Here is an 18,129-nt window from a genome sequence, read left to right as displayed (position 1 = left end):
ATCTCTGGACACAGAGTTCGCTCCGTTTCTAGTCGACGGCGCGCGCTGGGAAAAAAAGACGAGGGCTTCACCATTCAGAGGTTTTACCGATGATGACGCAGATGTTCCCGCGGCGCAACGGCGCACGCGCCAACAAAAGCATTGATAACATATGGCAGACAATCAGACTACATTATGGATTCCAGTCGACTGGTGCACATTTTATTGATTTTTCTGCTATTAAACTAGAGTCTAATGAAGGACCAGAGGATTTGTACCAGAGATTAATGGCTTTTGTTGAGGATAATCTACTAAGCAGAGACTCTGGTATTACTCATGGAGGTGAACTCATCGCAGAGGATGAGGAGCTCTCCCCCACGATAGAAAACTTTGTTGTTCTCACTTGGCTTCGTCTTATACACAGCGAATTGCCGAAGCTTGTAAAGCAGAGGTATGGCACAGAGTTACGTTCACGCACTCTGGCGTCCATTAAACCAGAGATATCTCAAGCCCTGTGCTCATTACTAGACGAGCTGCAGTCCTCAGAGGATGCTAGAGCAATGCGCTTGGCTGTGTCTAACCCCCAAGACAGAAGCTGGCTTCACTGGGTCGACTAAAGAAATCCTGCCCACTTTGTAAAGAGGCTCGCAGACCAGACAATCACTTTCTCAGTAAGTGCCCCTTTCTGCCCCCTCCTGACAGAGCTTTCATTGCCAAGGCGCGGCAAGTTGCTGGCTCACTGAGTCACTCTGACAGCGAGTCTGAGGACGACAACGAGGACAGTGCATCCAACCTTAAGGCAGTACAGCGCGTTCATATTATGCAGTCACCATGCATCGAAGCCTTCCATGGCCACATCCCCATAAGGCTGACCATTGACAGTGGAGCGACAGGAAACATGATAAGGGCAGCATGTGCGAGCAGACTGGGCCTTAAAGTCTCCAGTAGTACACAGTCAGCTCGTCAGGCAGATGGCTCCTCACCATTGAAGGTAGTGGGGGAGACACGCACACACTTTCAGAGAGATGGTCACAATCTCTTTTTCGACGGACTTGTGGTAGAGAACCTGGATTCTGACATTCTCGCTGGCATCCCCTTTATGGAATGTAATGACATCTCCATCCGCCCTGCTCGACATCAGGTCAGTGTGGGGTCTGACACATACGAGTATGGTGCCAGTCAAACGTATGGAGACAGACATGCTATTCGGCGAGCTCACGTACTCCGTGCCGCCTCATCACATACTGTGTGGCCGGGGGATTTTGTCGAACTTGAGCTTCCAGCAGAACTAGCAAACATTAGCGACAAGCTTGCTGTTGAGCCGCACGAGGGCCGTACACACTGGTTTGCCCCATCGTTGGTCGTAGGGGTATCCGGAAAAATCAGGATTCCCAATTTGACTGACGTACCGCAGGGGATTAAGAAACATGACCATGTATGCCGTGTTCGCATGACCTACGTTCCGGAGTCCCTAACTGAACATGCCCCAATGGAGACTTCTCAGGCCACTGTTTGCAAGTCCAGTTCGCCCAGTTTAACACTATTCTCTGACCTTATCTCATTAGACCCCAATGGTATTATGACGGCAGACATCAGAGAAAAATTTCACGAGATTCATAGGAAATTTGATGAGGTCTTCAATCCGCAGTTTGGAGGCTATAATGGCGCTGCTGGCCCCTTCCAGGCGAGGGTAAACATGGGACCTGTCCAGCCACCGCAACGGAAGGGAAGAGTTCCGCAGTACTCCAGGGGCCAGTTACAGGAGCTGCAGGCTCAATTCGACGAGCTAGAATCACTAGGCATTTTTCGAAAGCCTGAAGACATTGACATCGACGTTGAATATGTCAACCCATCATTTCTTATCAAAAAACCTAATGGCGGGTTTCGTCTCGTTACAGCTTTCGCCGATGTGGGTCGTTATAGCAAACCCCAGCCATCCCTTATGCCAAATGTGGACGCCACGTTGCGTCAGATTGCTCAGTGGAGGTATATTATCGCCACTGACCTCACCAAGGCGTTCTACCAAATTCCACTATCCAAAGCCTCCATGAAGTACTGCGGGGTCGTCACGCCATTTAAAGGAGTCCGGGTGTATGCCAGATGTGCCATGGGCATGCCTGGTTCAGAAACTGCGTTAGAAGAACTGACCTGTCGGGTACTCTGTGATCTCCTTCAACAGGGACAGGTGGCTAAGGTTGCTGATGACCTTTATTGTGGGGCTGACACTCTTGAGGGCCTTCTTGCAGTGTGGGAAAAGGTCTTAGTGGCTCTCCAGGCATGCAATCTGTGCTTAGCTCCCAGTAAGACTGTCGTTGCCCCGGTCCAGACCGAGATATTGGGGTGGGTGTGGAGTCAGGGTACTATTCGTGCTAGTTCACAGCGCATTGCAACATTGGCTTCATGTGCTCCCCCTGCGACTGTTCGTGGCCTACGGTCCTTCATCGGTGCGTATAAAGTCCTAGCACGTGTTCTTAAGGGTTGTGCGTCGATCCTTGCTCCCTTCGACAATGTGGTCGCTGGGGGTGAGTCGACGGCTGCGATTGTGTGGTCAGATGAGCTTCTCCAGTGTTTTCATAAGGCTCAGCAGGTGTTATCTACTAGTTGCGCTGTGACGATACCGCGTCCTGAGGATCAGCTTTGGATTGTCACTGATGGTGCTCTCAGGGATCCAGGGTTAGGCGCTACAATGTATGTTACACGGGGGGAAAAGCTGCTGATCGCTGGATATTTTAGCGCTAAACTTCGTAAGAATCAGATTAATTGGCTTCCGTGCGAGATTGAGGCCCTGGCTATAGCTGCCTCCCTCAAACATTGCAGCCCATACATTATTCAGTCATCACAGAAGGCATGTGTGCTCACTGACAGTAAACCATGCGTACAGGCCTTTGAAAAGCTGTGCAGGGGCGAATTCTCTGCAAGCCCGCAAGTTACCACTTTCTTGTCCACTGCAAGCCGCTTCCAGGTCTCTGTTAGGCATGTCGCTGGGTCTGCCATTCTCCCGTCAGATTATGCTAGTCGTAATGCTGCTCAATGTGATAGTCCTTCATGTCAGGTTTGCAACTTCGTCCGTGAATCTATGGTCTCTGTGGTGTGCCGTACTGACGTCGCTGACATCTTGCATGGAGCTCAAAAGGTACCCTTTGCCAATAGAGCCACGTGGGTGTCCATTCAGGCAGAGTGTCCGGACCTTCGTAGGGTGCACGCGCATCTTCGGCAGGGTACGCGCCCTTCCAAGAGGGTTACTAATGTTAAAGATGTGAAACGTTATTTGAACACTGTTACCTTGGCAAGAGATGGGCTTTTAGTCGTACGACGCAACACACCACTGTCGACCACCACTGAGTGCATCGTCGTTCCTAGGTCAGTGTTGCATGGTTTGCTTATGTCATTGCATATTAGGTTAGATCACCCCTCGGCACACCAGTTGAGACTCGTTATCGGCAGGTACTTCTATGCACTGGATTTGGAGGCTGCCGTTCAGCTTACTAGTAAGGGATGTCACCAATGTGCTTCACTGGCACAGTCCCCAGTGTTCGCAGTGGAGCAGTCCTGCTGCGATCCACCTGAGACGGTCGGGTCTACCTTTGCAGCTGACGTGCTTAAACGTGAACGTCAGCTCATCCTAGTCGTTCGTGAGTGTGTGACATCCTTCACAGCTGCATTGTTGATTGATGACGAACGGAAGGAAACGTTGCGGGATGGTATCATACATATGTGTATTAGCCTTTGTCCGCTCGATGGCCCCTTTGCCGTAGTTAGAACGGACCCAGCACCAGGTTTTTCAGCACTGGCCAAAGACGCAATGCTTGCTCAGCACAGGCTGGCCATTGAGGTAGGCGATGCTAAAAATATCAACAAAAATCCAGTGGCGGAAAAGGCTATACAGGAGCTACAGGGCGAGATTTTACGTCTAGAACCACACTGCGGGGTCATCACCCCTGTGTTGCTGTCGGTAGCTGTTGCTCAGTTAAATAGCCGTGTCCGGTCTCGTGGTATGTCCGCTCGTGAAATGCTGTTGCAGCGTGATCAGTTCTCTCTCGAGCAATTACCTGTGCGTGACCGGGAACTGATTTCAATGCAGCATGCACAACGCCTCGCTAACCACCCCTATAGTGTTAAGGCAAAAGCACCACGAAGTCGGGGTGCACCCAGACCAGATATTAGCCCGGGCGACCTTGTTTACCTTTATAGTGACCGCAATAAGTCCCGAGCTCGAAGCCGATATCTCGTGCTTAGATCTGACGGTACGTGGTGCAACATCCGCAAGTTTACAGGCTCCCAGCTGCGGCGTGCTTCTTATAGGGTCCGCTTATCTGATTGTTATAAAGTTGACTCTTTCCCAAGTGTCCTAGGTCATTGTGAAGACGGTGCAGCGTCTGAGAGTGAAGAGGAGTGTGAAGAGGAGGGCAGAGTGCCACTTAGCGCTCCCTCAAGTGATCCAGATATCCCCTTGGCGATAGCGGAGCCTGCGTCACCTCCAGGGTCTGATGGCAACGGACGTCAGGTGGATAGACAAGTGTCCCCATCTTGTTTGGTGGAGGTTCCATGTCACGAGTTGGTCTCTCCATCAACTTTCCCAGTGCAGGTCCCACGGCGGTCTGCTCGTCTCCGTCGGCCTCCTGACAAGTTGAAAGATTATGAGCTTCAGTAGATGGGCTGCCTTCGCCTGTATCCTTATTTTGGCTTAAAAGTATTTTCTTTGAGATGTTGCATTAGTGTTCTATGCAGCTCCGTGAGATATTCTGTGTGTATTATGGCATGAATGGTTTAGTCATCTTATCTTGTGTTGTCACATTCCACCTTTTTGTTTCCCTGTTTGTGTGTTTCTCAAGCTGGAAAAGAGGGCGTAGAATCCGGAGGAAAACGGGTGGCGCCAGGATGTGGAGTGTTACGTGGATCGTGACGTGTTCTGTGACGTGGAGCGCAGATGCGCAGACCCAGGCGGCGCATGCGCGTGAAGTTTTCGTCGTTGTTTATCTTCCTTCGCCATTAAAGGCTTGACTAAACCAGTCTCTCGTGTCAGCGGTTCTCTGTACCTTATTATACACTGGCGATGAATATGTTATGTTATGTTCTGTGGAGAGCTGACCCTTCTTCATCCGGTGGGTAGTACTTTGGTTTGTAGTGTAATTCACAGAATTACAAAAAAATATTTTGCCACCTAAAAGTTAAAGATTTTTTGTGTCACGTCCACGGCATGTGTAGCCTATTTCCCTCATATTAAATATAATATATTTATATTACATAATACCTCATGGACTGGAGTGTTGCACTCCTTATAAATAAATGACGCCATCAAAATCTTAGGGTGAAATGACAATATCCTCCACACACTCGTTTGTAAGGCGGCCTCCTGTATTTTTGCTAGTCGATTTTATTTCATCCAGTGACATGATGGGTTTTAACTTCATTCAGGAGATTTGGGGTAACTGCACAACTGACAGATGACTTTGAGCGCACTGCCAACGGTGTGTGTGTGTGTGTGTGTGTGTGTGTGTGTGTGTGTGTGTGTGTGTGTGTGTAACCATAGCGACAAAATGACCAACTTTCGGACCCTACACTTAAGTGTATAATTTCGTTTTTAAAAGTGTAATTATGTATTTAAAAGTTGCAGAATGGATTCATGTGGAGACTTTGAAATCGGCAGAGATAGGCAGGCAATGAAAAACAAAATCTTACATTGGGAAATAGTTGGGGGGACAAAACTTAGATTTTGAAATGTATAATGGCTCCTATGCGTATGGGTAGGCTCATGCTGTTAAGTGTACTGCACGTGTTAAGTTTATTATTTACATTGCAATACCCATAAATGGAAACATAAATTTACAACTGTACTTCGGTTTCTTTGCTGGGACACCGCCTTCACCTGCCATGTCTATCGGCTCGCTTTCGGGTTAAATTTTCCGCGACTGTGCAACTGGGTTATAGGTTCCCAGGTTGAGGTGACAAATGGGTTGAAATTGTATATGGTGTGTGGATTGTGTGAATATAATGCATTTAATACAAGATCTGGCAACTGGTCAACATTAGACAAACATATTGGTCCGATTATTCATAAAGGAGTTTTGGGCCATGCAAATTACGGGAGTTTCCCGGGAGAAATAACAAATCGGGAGGGGTCCGGGAGATAGGGCTAAAAAACGGGAGAAACCCGGGAAAAACGGGAGTGTTGACAGGTATGACTTGGACACAATCAAGGAACTAATCATCAAGAAAACTACAAAGGACTACAATAGGTGGCACAGGAAACAAAAATAGAACAGGGTAGAATGCAACCTTAAAGTCAAAATAACAAAACACAAGATACACAAAACTGGGCATACATAACAGGGACCCCCCAGAGTAGAGAGCCAGGGCAGAGCCGACAGAGTAGGGAGTCAGGGCAGAGCCAACAGAGTAGGGAGCCAGGGCAGATCCAGCAGAGTAGGGAGCCAGGGCAGAGCCGACAGAGTAGGGAGTCAGGGCAGAGCCGACAGAGTAGGGAGTCAGGGCAGAGCCGAAAGAGTAGGGAGCCAGGGCAGAGCCGAAAGAGTAGGGAGCCAGGGCAGAGCCGACAGAGTAGGGAGCCAGGGCAGATCCAGCAGAGTAGGTGAGCCAGGGCAGAGCCGACAGAGTAGGGAGCCAGGGCAGAGCCAGCAGAGTAGGGAGCCAGGGAAGAGCCGACAGAGTAGGGAGCCTGGGCAGAGCCGAAAGAGTAGGGAGCCAGGGCAGAGCCGACAGAGTAGGGAGCCAGGGCAGAGCCAACAGAGTAGGGAGCCAGGGCAGAGCCGACAGAGTAGGGAGTCAGGGCAGAGCCGAAAGAGTAGGGAGCCAGGGCAGAGCCGACAGAGTAGGGAGCCAGGCAGATCCAGCAGAGTAGGTGAGCCAGGGCAGAGCCGACAGAGTAGGGAGCCAGGCAGATCCAGCAGAGTAGGTGAGCCAGGGCAGAGCCGACAGAGTAGGGAGCCAGGGCAGAGCCATCAGAGTAGGGAGCCAGGGAAGAGCCGACAGAGTAGGGAGCTAGGGCAGAGCCAGCAGAGTAGGGAGCCAGGGAAGAGCCAACAGAGTAGGGAGCTAGGGCAGAGCCAGCAGAGTAGGGAGCCAGGGAAGAGCCGACAGAGTAGGGAGCCAGGGCAGAGCCGACAGAGTAGGGAGCCAGGGCAGAGCTGACAGAGTAGGGAGCCAGGGCAGAGCCAGCAGAGTAGGGAGCCAGGGCAGAGCCAGCAGAGTAGGGAGCCAGGGCAGATCCAGCAGAGTAGGTGAGCCAGGATAGAGCCAACAGAGTAGGGAGCCAGGGCAGAGCCAGCAGAGTAGGTGAGCCAGGGCAGAGCCGACAGAGTAGGGAGCCAGGGCAGAGCCAACAGAGTAGGGAGCCAGGGCAGAGCCGACAGAGTAGGGAGTCAGGGCAGAGCCGAAAGAGTAGGGAGCCAGGGCAGAGCCGACAGAGTAGGGAGCCAGGGCAGATCCAGCAGAGTAGGTGAGCCAGGGCAGAGCCGACAGAGTAGGGAGCCAGGGAAGAGCCGACAGAGTAGGGAGCTAGGGCAGAGCCAGCAGAGTAGGGAGCCAGGGAAGAGCCGACAGAGTAGGGAGCTAGGGCAGAGCCAGCAGAGTAGGGAGCCAGGGAAGAGCCGACAGAGTAGGGAGCCAGGGCAGAGCCGACAGAGTAGGGAGCCAGGGCAGAGCTGACAGAGTAGGGAGCCAGGGCAGAGCCAGCAGAGTAGGGAGCCAGGGCAGAGCCAGCAGAGTAGGGAGCCAGGGAAGAGCCGACAGAGTAGGGAGCCAGGGAAGAGCCGACAGAGTAGGGAGCCAGGGTGAAGCAGGAGGAGCAGGAGATCAACATGACAGAGCTGAAGACCACGATGGAGCCGGCAGAGCTGAGAGAGAGTGACCATCATTAAAACATTGTGTGACTTGTGTCGCAGTACACCTTCTGTTGGCTCGGACCAGACGGGATAGCCTTCATTGCCCCCGTGCCTCGATGAGCACAACAGCCTGCCGCCGGGTTGTGGTGTGTTCCTCCTCGGACACCATTGGTAAATGAGAGCAACACACAAGCCTTGAGTTTCAGAGATACTCTGACCCAGTCGCAAATCAGCTCTTGTTAAAAGTCGCTCAGATCTTCATTCCTGCCCATTTCTCCTGCATCCAAACACACTGATTGTTTGCTCTTCTTCTTTTTTTTTCTTTTTATCTGAATATCAACATTTGTGAGATTTAGTCAATTACAACAGTTTTGAGGTTAATTGATAAAATATTTTGGGTCTCTGGAATATATTGATAGATGATGTTGTATTATGTTGAACTTCAAAGTTTTTGAAAGATTTCTAGAGTAAAAAGATACAGTTTTTATTTTTAAGTAAAACGGTCAAATTAGACCCCAGATTTGACACAGAAGTGCCCTGACGAGTGATGTGGTTGTTACTGGTGTTATTTTTATTTATAAAAATAAACCCTGTTTGCTCCAAACACATCTGGTGGGTTTGCTGCCAAAAAGCCCTTTGTTTGTTTAATCTGACCATAGAATCCGGTCCCTTCTGAAGATCCAGTCGTGTCTGACAACTGAATATGCTGGAGTTTATCTTTGGAGGAGCGAGGAGGATTTTTCTTGAAACCCTCCTAAACAACATGTGTGTAGGGGTTGTTTGATATATTTTTTAGGCTTTCTGACCCCCAAGACTCCAGTAATCTCTGCAATTCTCCATCTGTGATCCTTGGAGAGTCTTTGGCCACTCAATCTTTCCTCCTCGCCGTCCATTAAGACAATACAGACACGCGTCCTCTTCCTGGCAGATTCGTCACATCTTTAGTTGATTATAACTTCTTAATTATTGCCCTGATGGTCAAAATGGGGATTTCCAATTCTTTAGCTGTTTTCTTACAGCCACTTTCAATTTTGTGAAGCTCAACAATCTTTTGCTGCACATCAGAACTATATTCTTTGGTTGTCCTCATTGTGATGGATGATTAAGGGAATTTGGCCTTTGTGTTTCCTCATATTTAAACTCCTGTGAAACAAGAAGTCAAAGCTGGACAATTTCATGTTCCTAGTCACCCTGGTGTGCTAAAAAAGGTAAATATTAATGGGAATATACTTCAGAGATATTTTACTCGTAAAAAATTCTAGGGGTGCCAAAAATTGTGGCCGATGTGTTTTGGAGAAAAACATTTATTTCATAATGGGATTTCCTCCCCACTTTCAATTCTTTTACTTCAGTGAAAGATAGTCTAAAATACTAGAAAAAGTTGTGTCCTCTCAACTGGGCTCTTTCTTGCAAGAAAATGACATCTATGAAAAGTTTCAGTCTGGGTTCAGGCCGCATCATAGCACTGAAACTGCGCTCGTTAAAATCACAAATGATTTACTTTTAGCTTCTGACCAAGGCTGTATCTCAATACTAGTTTTACTTGATCTTAGTGCTGCGTTCGATACTATAGATCATACAATACTCTTAGATCGACTACAAAATACTGGTGTTCAAGGACAAGCATTAAGCTGGTTTAGATCGTATTTATCTGACCGCTACCATTTTGTTTATTTAAATGGAGAAAAATCGATCATAACTCCAGTAAACTATGGAGTGCCGCAGGGATCTGTGTTAGGCCCTCTGTTATTCTCAATATATATGCTGCCACTTGGAAATATTATAAGGAAACATGGAATTAGTTTCCATTGTTATGCTGATGACACTCAAATATATATTTCATCACGGCCGGATGAAAACGCTAAATTATCCAAATTGACAGAGTGTGTTAAAGATATAAAAGATTGGATGACGCGCAATTTCCTTTTATTGAATCCAGACAAGACAGAGGTACTAATCATCGGTTCAAAAAAACACCCACAAAACCTCTCACACTACAACTTTAACATAGTAGGATGTCCTGTTACTTCATCCTCTACAGTAAAAGACCTGGGTGTTATACTAGACTGCAACCTGTCTTTTGAAAATCATATTTCATATGTTACAAAAACAGCCTTTTTCCACCTTAGAAACATTGCTAAGCTACGTAACATGCTATCTGTTTCTGATGCAGAAAAGTTAGTTCATGCATTCATGACCTCGAGACTAGATTACTGTAATGCTTTATTAGCCGGTTGTCCAGCATCCTCAATAAACAAGCTACAGTTAGTCCAAAATGCCGCCGCTAGAGTTCTTACTAGATCAAGAAAATATGATCATATAACACCAATTTTATCATCTCTACATTGGTTACCTATAAAGTCACGTATTAATTACAAGGTATTGCTACTGACTTATAAAGCCCTAAACGGCTTAGCTCCAGTCTATTTAACGGATCTTCTATCGCCCTATAATCCATCGCGCTCTTTAAGATCACTAAATTCGAGGCTTTTGGTCATACCTAGGATATCCAGATCCACCAAAGGAGGGAGATCATTTTCACATTTAGCTCCAAAACTCTGGAATAGTCTTCCGGATACTGTTCGTTGCTCAGACTCGCTCTCCCAGTTTAAAACTAGATTAAAGACGCATCTCTTCAGCCAGGCATTCATATAATACTTTTAATCATACAGTTAAATCCGGTCTCTAGTTCATAAACGCCAGAGGAGAACTGGCCTCCGACTGAGCCCGGGTTCTCCCAAGGTTTTTTTTTCTCCATTAGGTCACCTGATGGAGTTTTTCGGTTCCTTGCCACTGTTGCCTTTGGCTTGCTCAGTTGGGGATATTTGGGGATATTTAATTGAATTAATCAATCAACGATACCATTGATCAGCATTACCAAACGTGGACGTTCCACTAGAAACAAACATTGATGTATTGTTTTAATTTATTACTGTGAAGCTGCTTTGATACAACCTATGTTGTGAAAAGCGCTATATAAATAAACTTGACTTGACTTGACTTGACTTGAAAGGTTCGATTTTTGCGAATTTTTTAATGAACGATCAAAAGGATAAACAATGCAGATTTATTTTTTACAGCCATTTTTGATCATATTTACCAGGGGTGCCATTAATTCTGACCACCACTGTATATATGTTTACCAGATTAATGTCTTTGACAAGGATTTTGTGATCGGTCATTCTGCTGTGTTTTGAATCATTTGTAGAGGGTTGATTGCACATGATGGAGGTCCAGCTAGAAGAGCATTTAACCCATTTGAAAGCATCATCAATATATGAAACCTTAGACACTAAATATCTGAATTAAATGTAAATCAGTTCAAATTGCATCAAATGTAGTTCAGTGTCCTTCTTCAAATCATCATATAATTCTACCACAGGTAATGGGTGTAACAATAAAACAAAAAAACATCCCTATAAATAACTGACCCAAATGTAGGGTTCACAACATCACTGTGAACAGGTGACTGAAGTGTGTTCAGGTGATTATCACAATATCATGTCATTTTTAAACATTTTTACATGATTGCTAATAATAATAGACCAACAAATTTATGTTTGATTGCATACAGTATAATCAATGTAATCCAATGCTATTATTTCAGATGTCAGCCTGTCGTATGGTGAAGCTGCAAAGCTGACAGAAAATGATATACATCTTATTGCCTGACTTCATCAGAGAGACGCTTCGCCATCTTTATCTGTGACTCCTGTCCACCTGAGACACAGAAGCTGTGGACCATGAAGAGGAACTATGAAGTATTTCTCTCCTGTCCTGGAAAGGTACAGTCCTCCCTTTACTCACAGGACACAACCTGTGTGCCAAACCCAAACCACCAGGGGGCGCCGTGAACTCAAAGATGATTTAGGAAGCATCACAGAAGCTTTAAAGCAAGCCTCCTTATGCTGCCTTGAGCAGGGAAGGAGACCCTTTTTATCTTTTTAATGTATGTCAATAGAGGAGAGACTTATGCTGAATAAACTGATGTCATATCTGAAATTATCATAGTTGAATCGACAGATACGCTTCAACATGCTTATATATATATATTTACAGTTTTATTAATCTCATGCCAAAACGTCTTTCAAATCCCTTCACTGATATTTTTGTTTAGTACCTGTATATAATATTTATCTTATTTTCCACATTTATATCTCTTTACACAATTAATGTTCTGTATTGTCTATTTTAATAGGCCTACTTAAATACCATACATGTTTTGTATATGTTTTGTAAACACCGTAAATGCCCAAAAATCATGCAAATAAAGCTTTGATTCTATATGACTCTATTAGGTGGCAATTAATGAATCAATTGAACATTGCACAATCAATTGAAGTTGCACTATATTATTTATTTATTATTTACTATATTATTTCATTTTGGCAAGTCATTAAAAGGTTATATTATTAAGTATAATTATAAAGATGTAATTAGAGGTGTTATGCTGAGAAATGTTGATAATAGATAATCCGAAATGTTAAGTAAAGAGATGCATGAAATGAAAGGGAAAATAAAGCAAATATATAACAATGAATAGAATAATATAACCATCATTATTACTAATTTATGTTCTTATTCTTTTAACATATACTGATAAATTGTTCAAACTTTTCAATGCTGTCTATTAGGGCTGGGTATCAATACAGATGTCCCGATTCGATTCTGATTCAATTCAATGATTACATTTTCACTGGCCCCACCACAAAAAAGTAATAAATGAATAAAATAGTTGTTGTTGTTTTTGACCCATGTATCCTTGTACTGTAAATAAGGTTATGACACCCAAAATTTTAGATACCAGTGAAATTTAACAAAACCTAAACCTAGACTGAGTGAGCCTAAGTGGGCCACACGATGGGCTAATGAAGCCCTGGAGCTCTGCCATCTTAAGCCTTCAAAACCTGTTCTCCAAAAGCGTGATGGCCCGTCTGCACTCCTTACAGAGCCTTTGTCCACTGGAATCCTCCTCCTCCAGATACTGTCACGTCCCTGGGCTGATCTGTCCGTTCTTCCTGGTCTCTGTTGTGGTTTTGTGTTTGTTTGGAGCATGTGGGTCTGTTTTGACAGTTCACCATGTGCTTCTCTGTCATTGCGGTGTCTGTCCCCGCCCCCTTGTTATCCCATTCATTACCTCGTTATTGTTTCATTCCCCTCACCTGATCATGTATCAATTAATTCCTTCTGTCTCCTATTTAGTCCCCTTGTGTGTGTTGTCTTGTGCCAGATCGTTGTTTGAGCTATGTGTGATTATTGCTCCCGGTGCCTTGTCTTGTGTTCCTCTGTGTCGTGTTGGACCTTTTGCTAGCCTTTTGTTACATTTTTTTTTAGTTTTATTTTTCTCTACCTCCTCCTGCCTTTCTCAGGCGGTTCTGCTGCATTCAGCCCTGGCCTTGCTCTCAGTCTCTGCTTGTGGATCGTCTCTTTCACTGCCCTCCTTCACATACTACCTGAGAGTCGCCATTCTCCTGCCGCTTCAGACCGTCGCTGCGCTAGACTGCCTGTTTCTGGTTCTTCAGACGTTGTGTCGATCTACTGAGGACGCTACCCTGGGACTCTCTCTAAATTTGTTAAGCCTATATTGAGCTCCTGTCAGGGTCGTTGACAGACTTTTGTGTTTCCATTTTTGAAGAAGAATAAAACCTTTTGTTGCCTGCAGTTTGAGTCTGTGTCCTAACCTAACAGATACTCCATATAGCACACACTCGTCCAGCTCCACTGTCGATCTCCAGCTGACTGAAACAGGCCTTTTCTAATTCCTAATTTAAGACATTTCAGTCGCATCATTACTGTGTTCTCTGCTCTTTCCTATAGTGATGGATGATACAGGAGTTTGGCCAGCGTTACACAGTGAAACAGGACATCATAGTTTACAACTTCACTGTACTAAATCACTGTTAAACTTAATAAATGGATCATATATATATAGCACAATATAGTTTAATTTATACTCATAAGAATTTCTAAAGGTGCCAATAATTGACACGTTTTGCAGAAAATACTATTTTTCTCTTTTCTTTTTAAGTATACTTAATTTAAAGGTTGTATTTTTGAAAACGAAAATCACTTTTCTTACATTTAACAAGGTTGACAATAAACTTGAAACAGAAGTTGAGCTAGACTTTATTACCCTATTGTGCTGTATGTACAAGTGAAACGGCCTGTGGAACAGGAGCAAATGTGGGCGGGGCTTTTTTGGATGGTTGTGGTTTGCTATTGGCTGATCTCATGTGAGTGACAGGTTATAGCCACGCCCTCGTCATCAGAGAAGAGTTGCTGATTCAAGATTACCAGGAACATGAATTTAAAACAATAATCATATGCACCGATAAATCTTTTAGAATAAAGATTCCATAAGAAATAAGAATGGTTTGTTTTGATTTCATAGAGACATTAATAGCAAAACACTTATGAAACTAAATTAATGAAACTGCGAAAATGTAAATGTGATGTTCAAAAATGTCAAACCACTGCCAACTAAACTCAAATAGTTGAGAATGGCTCATTTCTCTCCTGATCTGTGCTGTTGTTCAGGGATAAGTTTGTGGAGATGGACCTGAAGCCCGTGTGTAAGCGCTGCTACGAGCGAGTGCCAGACGAGCTCAAGAGACGCTTGTCCAGGCGTGAACAAGACAACAAGGACAAGAAGAAGAAGATGCCCATCTGTCTGTGATGATGGCTCCTCAATGGTCAGTGCTGTTAACCTCCCTAAGGGTTAAAGATGAAGCTTCTCTCATCATTCTCTGCAGATCTGAAACCAACACACGAGTCCATGTAGACGGGACCTCATCAAAAACCACACAAAACGAACATGACGAGTATCATTACAAGCCCAGTGGATGAATCAGCGTCTTCTGAAGCGAAACGATCGGTGTGAAATGAACCATCTCTTCCAGCTAACGGTCATGTGTGTTCTCTTGATGTGGCGTTCCTCTGCTTTCTCTCGCGTGAGGTTCAGAACACGTACACGTCTGTGTCAAGTCAAGTATATTTTTTATAGCGCTTTTCACAATACAGATTGTATCAAAGCAGCTTCACAGTATTAAATTAAAATAATACAACAAGGTTTGTTTCTAGTGGAATTTATTGATTGATCAAATTAAATTAAATATCCCCAAAATATCCCCAACTGAGCAAGCCAAAGGCAACAGTGGCAAGGAACCGAAAAACTCCATCAAGTGACCTAATGGAGAAAAAAAAACCTTGGGAGAACCCAGGCTCAGTCGGGGGCCAGTTCTCCTCTGGCGTTTATGAACTAGAGACATACATTTTTTGATCAATTTTTCTCCATTTAAATAGACAAAATGGTAGCGGTCAGATAAGTATGATCTAAACCAGCTTAATGCTTGTCCTTGAATACCAGTATAATTTTGTAGTCGATCTAAGAGTATTGTGTGATCTATAGTATTGAACGCAGCACTAAGATCAAGTAAAACTAGTATTGAGATACAGCCTTGGTCAGAAGCTAAGAGTAAATCATTTGTGATTTTAACGAGCGCAGTTTCAGTGCTATGGTGCGGCCTGAATCCAGACTGAAACTTTTCATAGATGTCATTTTCTTTCAAGAAAGAGCCCAGTTGAGCGGACACAACTTTTTCTAATATTTTAGACATAAATGGAAGATTTGAAATGGGTCTATAATTTGCTAGGTTATTTGGGTCTAATTGTGGTTTCTTAATGAGTGGTTTTAAATGTTCTTGGAATATGACCTAAAGATAAAGATGAGTTAATAATATTGAGGAGAGGCTCTTCCACTACAGGTAACACTTCTTTCAGTAGTTTAGTTGGTATAGGATCTAATAAACATGTTGTTGATGAAGTGATAAGTTTATTTAGCTCTATGTCAACACACACATGCATAACAGCTGGCCGGAAGCAATGGTTCATATTTTAAGTTACAATATTAGTATTTTTTTTCTATCACACACACACACACACACACATATCGTTTGGCTTCAGAAGTCATTGATTCATCCACTGGGCTCTTATAGATTACTGGCATGTTTACAGAGATGGACTGTCTGTCAAAAATAAAGTCATGTACTCCTGGGACGGCTTGAGGGTGATTAGATTAGGCATGAGAAGCTTCATTTTTGGGCGAAGGATTCCTTTAAGTGCCACACTAAAGAATCATACTCACACTGAACCTTTTAGCTTCTTTTATTATTGTGTCTTCCTCGTGGTTATGTTGGACTGAATGACTGATTGAGTTGTTGAACTGTGTTTGCAGGAGAGTTTATCTGCGCTTGATGAAGATGAACAACTGAACCGACTCAAGCACACGCGTCTGAATACATTCACTGTCTACATGTTCATGTGCGCTGGATTTCATCTCGATTTTACAGAATCTGTACGTTATGAGCTACGATTGAGATTTATTATTGTAGTTCAGTCACTTCAGTGGTGTGTTCATGAAGATGAAGATATGCAGTCTTATGTTCTGTTTAATTCCTCACCTGAGGTCTATAGAATTGTATTTTCTGTGTGGATGTTTATATTGTTCAGCAGCAAAAACACAATAAAAAGTTTTACTGTAAGAACTTCATTTTGTCTACAATCGCACTGATAACACAAGTGCTAAATATACAGACCTGGTCGAGTGTAGAAGAGAAGATACATCTACAGTTTACCCTTTTGATCATTCATTCCAAAAGTTCCAAAGATATATCCTTTCATTGCAGGAAAACAATTAAAAGTGGAGGGAAAATCTCATGCAATTAATGTTTTATTCAACACTTTTTTCAACCTCCTTTTGCCAAGATAACAGCTCTGAGTCTTATATAATGGCTGATGAGTTTGGAGATCAGAGACCTTTCCTCCACACAGAATCTCTCCAGTTCCTTCATTCCTTCATACAGAATCTCTCCAGATCCTTCAGATTGCCAGCTCCTCTTCAGTTCAGCCCACTCAAACTCAGAGGCCGTCAGTTTTAGAATTTTCATCTTTTGGTGTTTGCTAGAATCCATAATGCCATGTATCAGAACAAGAAGTCCAGGACCTCCATCAGAAAAATAAGCCCACAACATTAAAGGTCCAGCAGTGTATTGAACCGTGGGCATGGGCTACTTCTTATGTTCCCCGTCGTGTCTGACAACTGAATGTGCTGGAGTTTGTTTTTGGATTTTTTCCTTCATTAAACACTCCCAAACAACATGTGATGATGTCAGAGCAGTTTGATTTTAGTTTTGAGGCTTTCTGACCCCAAGAAAAAACAATCCATCCAGACAGGTTTAAAATATAAACACTTTTAATAGGCTTATCTTATGGAAGATGGATTCATGATGTCCTCGCTTATTTAAATTCACAATTGTGAACAAAAAATAATATACTGTACTTTGAAATTCAGTATGCTTTGATATTTAATCAATACATTTTTGGTCAGTTTCATGTAGGTCTTACCTATGAAGTACAGAGAAACAAAGAGAGTGGATTTACTGAACAAATAATGACTCCTGATCTCTGCTGGTTATACAGCGGTATATTAAATACTGGTTACCAGTTTTCTTGAAACAGTGAAATTCTTCTGGATAAAGTGAAGCCAAGCTGCTCTATTTCTCCTGTAGTTGTATTCAATGTTTTATCATCAATAATGACACTGTATAACTAGTGAAACGCAAGCTGGCAGATTTATGTTCAAAGCCAACCTTGAGAAAGTCCCTGTAAACTCAATCCACATCGAGGTAACTCTGGGGTAAACTCAATCCACATCGAGGTAACTCTGGGGTAAACTCAATCCACATCGGGGTAACTCTGGGGTAAACTCAATCCACATCGAGGTAACTCTGGGGTAAACTCAATCCACATCAAGGTAACTCTGGGGTAAACTCAATCCACATCGAGGTAACTCTGGGGTAAACTCAATCCACATCGAGGTAACTCTGGGGTAAACTCAATCCACATCAAGGTAACTCTGGAGTAAACTCAATCCACATCAAGGTAACTCTGGGGTAAACTCAATCCACATCGAGGTAACTCTGGGGTAAACTCAATCCACATCGGGGTAACTCTGGGGTAAACTCAATCCACATCGGGGTAACTCTGGGGTAAACTCAATCCACATCGGGGTAACTCTGGGGTAAACTCAATCCACATCGGGGTAACTCTGGGGTAAACTCAATCCACATCGGGGTAACTCTGGGGTAAACTCAATCCACATCGGGGTAACTCTGGGGTAAACTCAATCCACATCGGGGTAACTCTGGGGTAAACTCAATCCACATCGGGGTAACTCTGGGGTAAACTCAATCCACATCGGGGTAACTCTGGGGTAAACTCAATCCACATCGGGGTAACTCTGGGGTAAACT

The sequence above is a fragment of the Squalius cephalus genome, assembly GCF_949319135.1.
Source record: "Squalius cephalus genome assembly, chromosome: 9".
In the NCBI taxonomy this organism is placed as follows: domain Eukaryota; kingdom Metazoa; phylum Chordata; class Actinopteri; order Cypriniformes; family Leuciscidae; genus Squalius; species Squalius cephalus.
The sequence above is the reverse complement of the archived record's forward strand: the minus strand, read 5'-3'. Positions refer to the sequence as shown.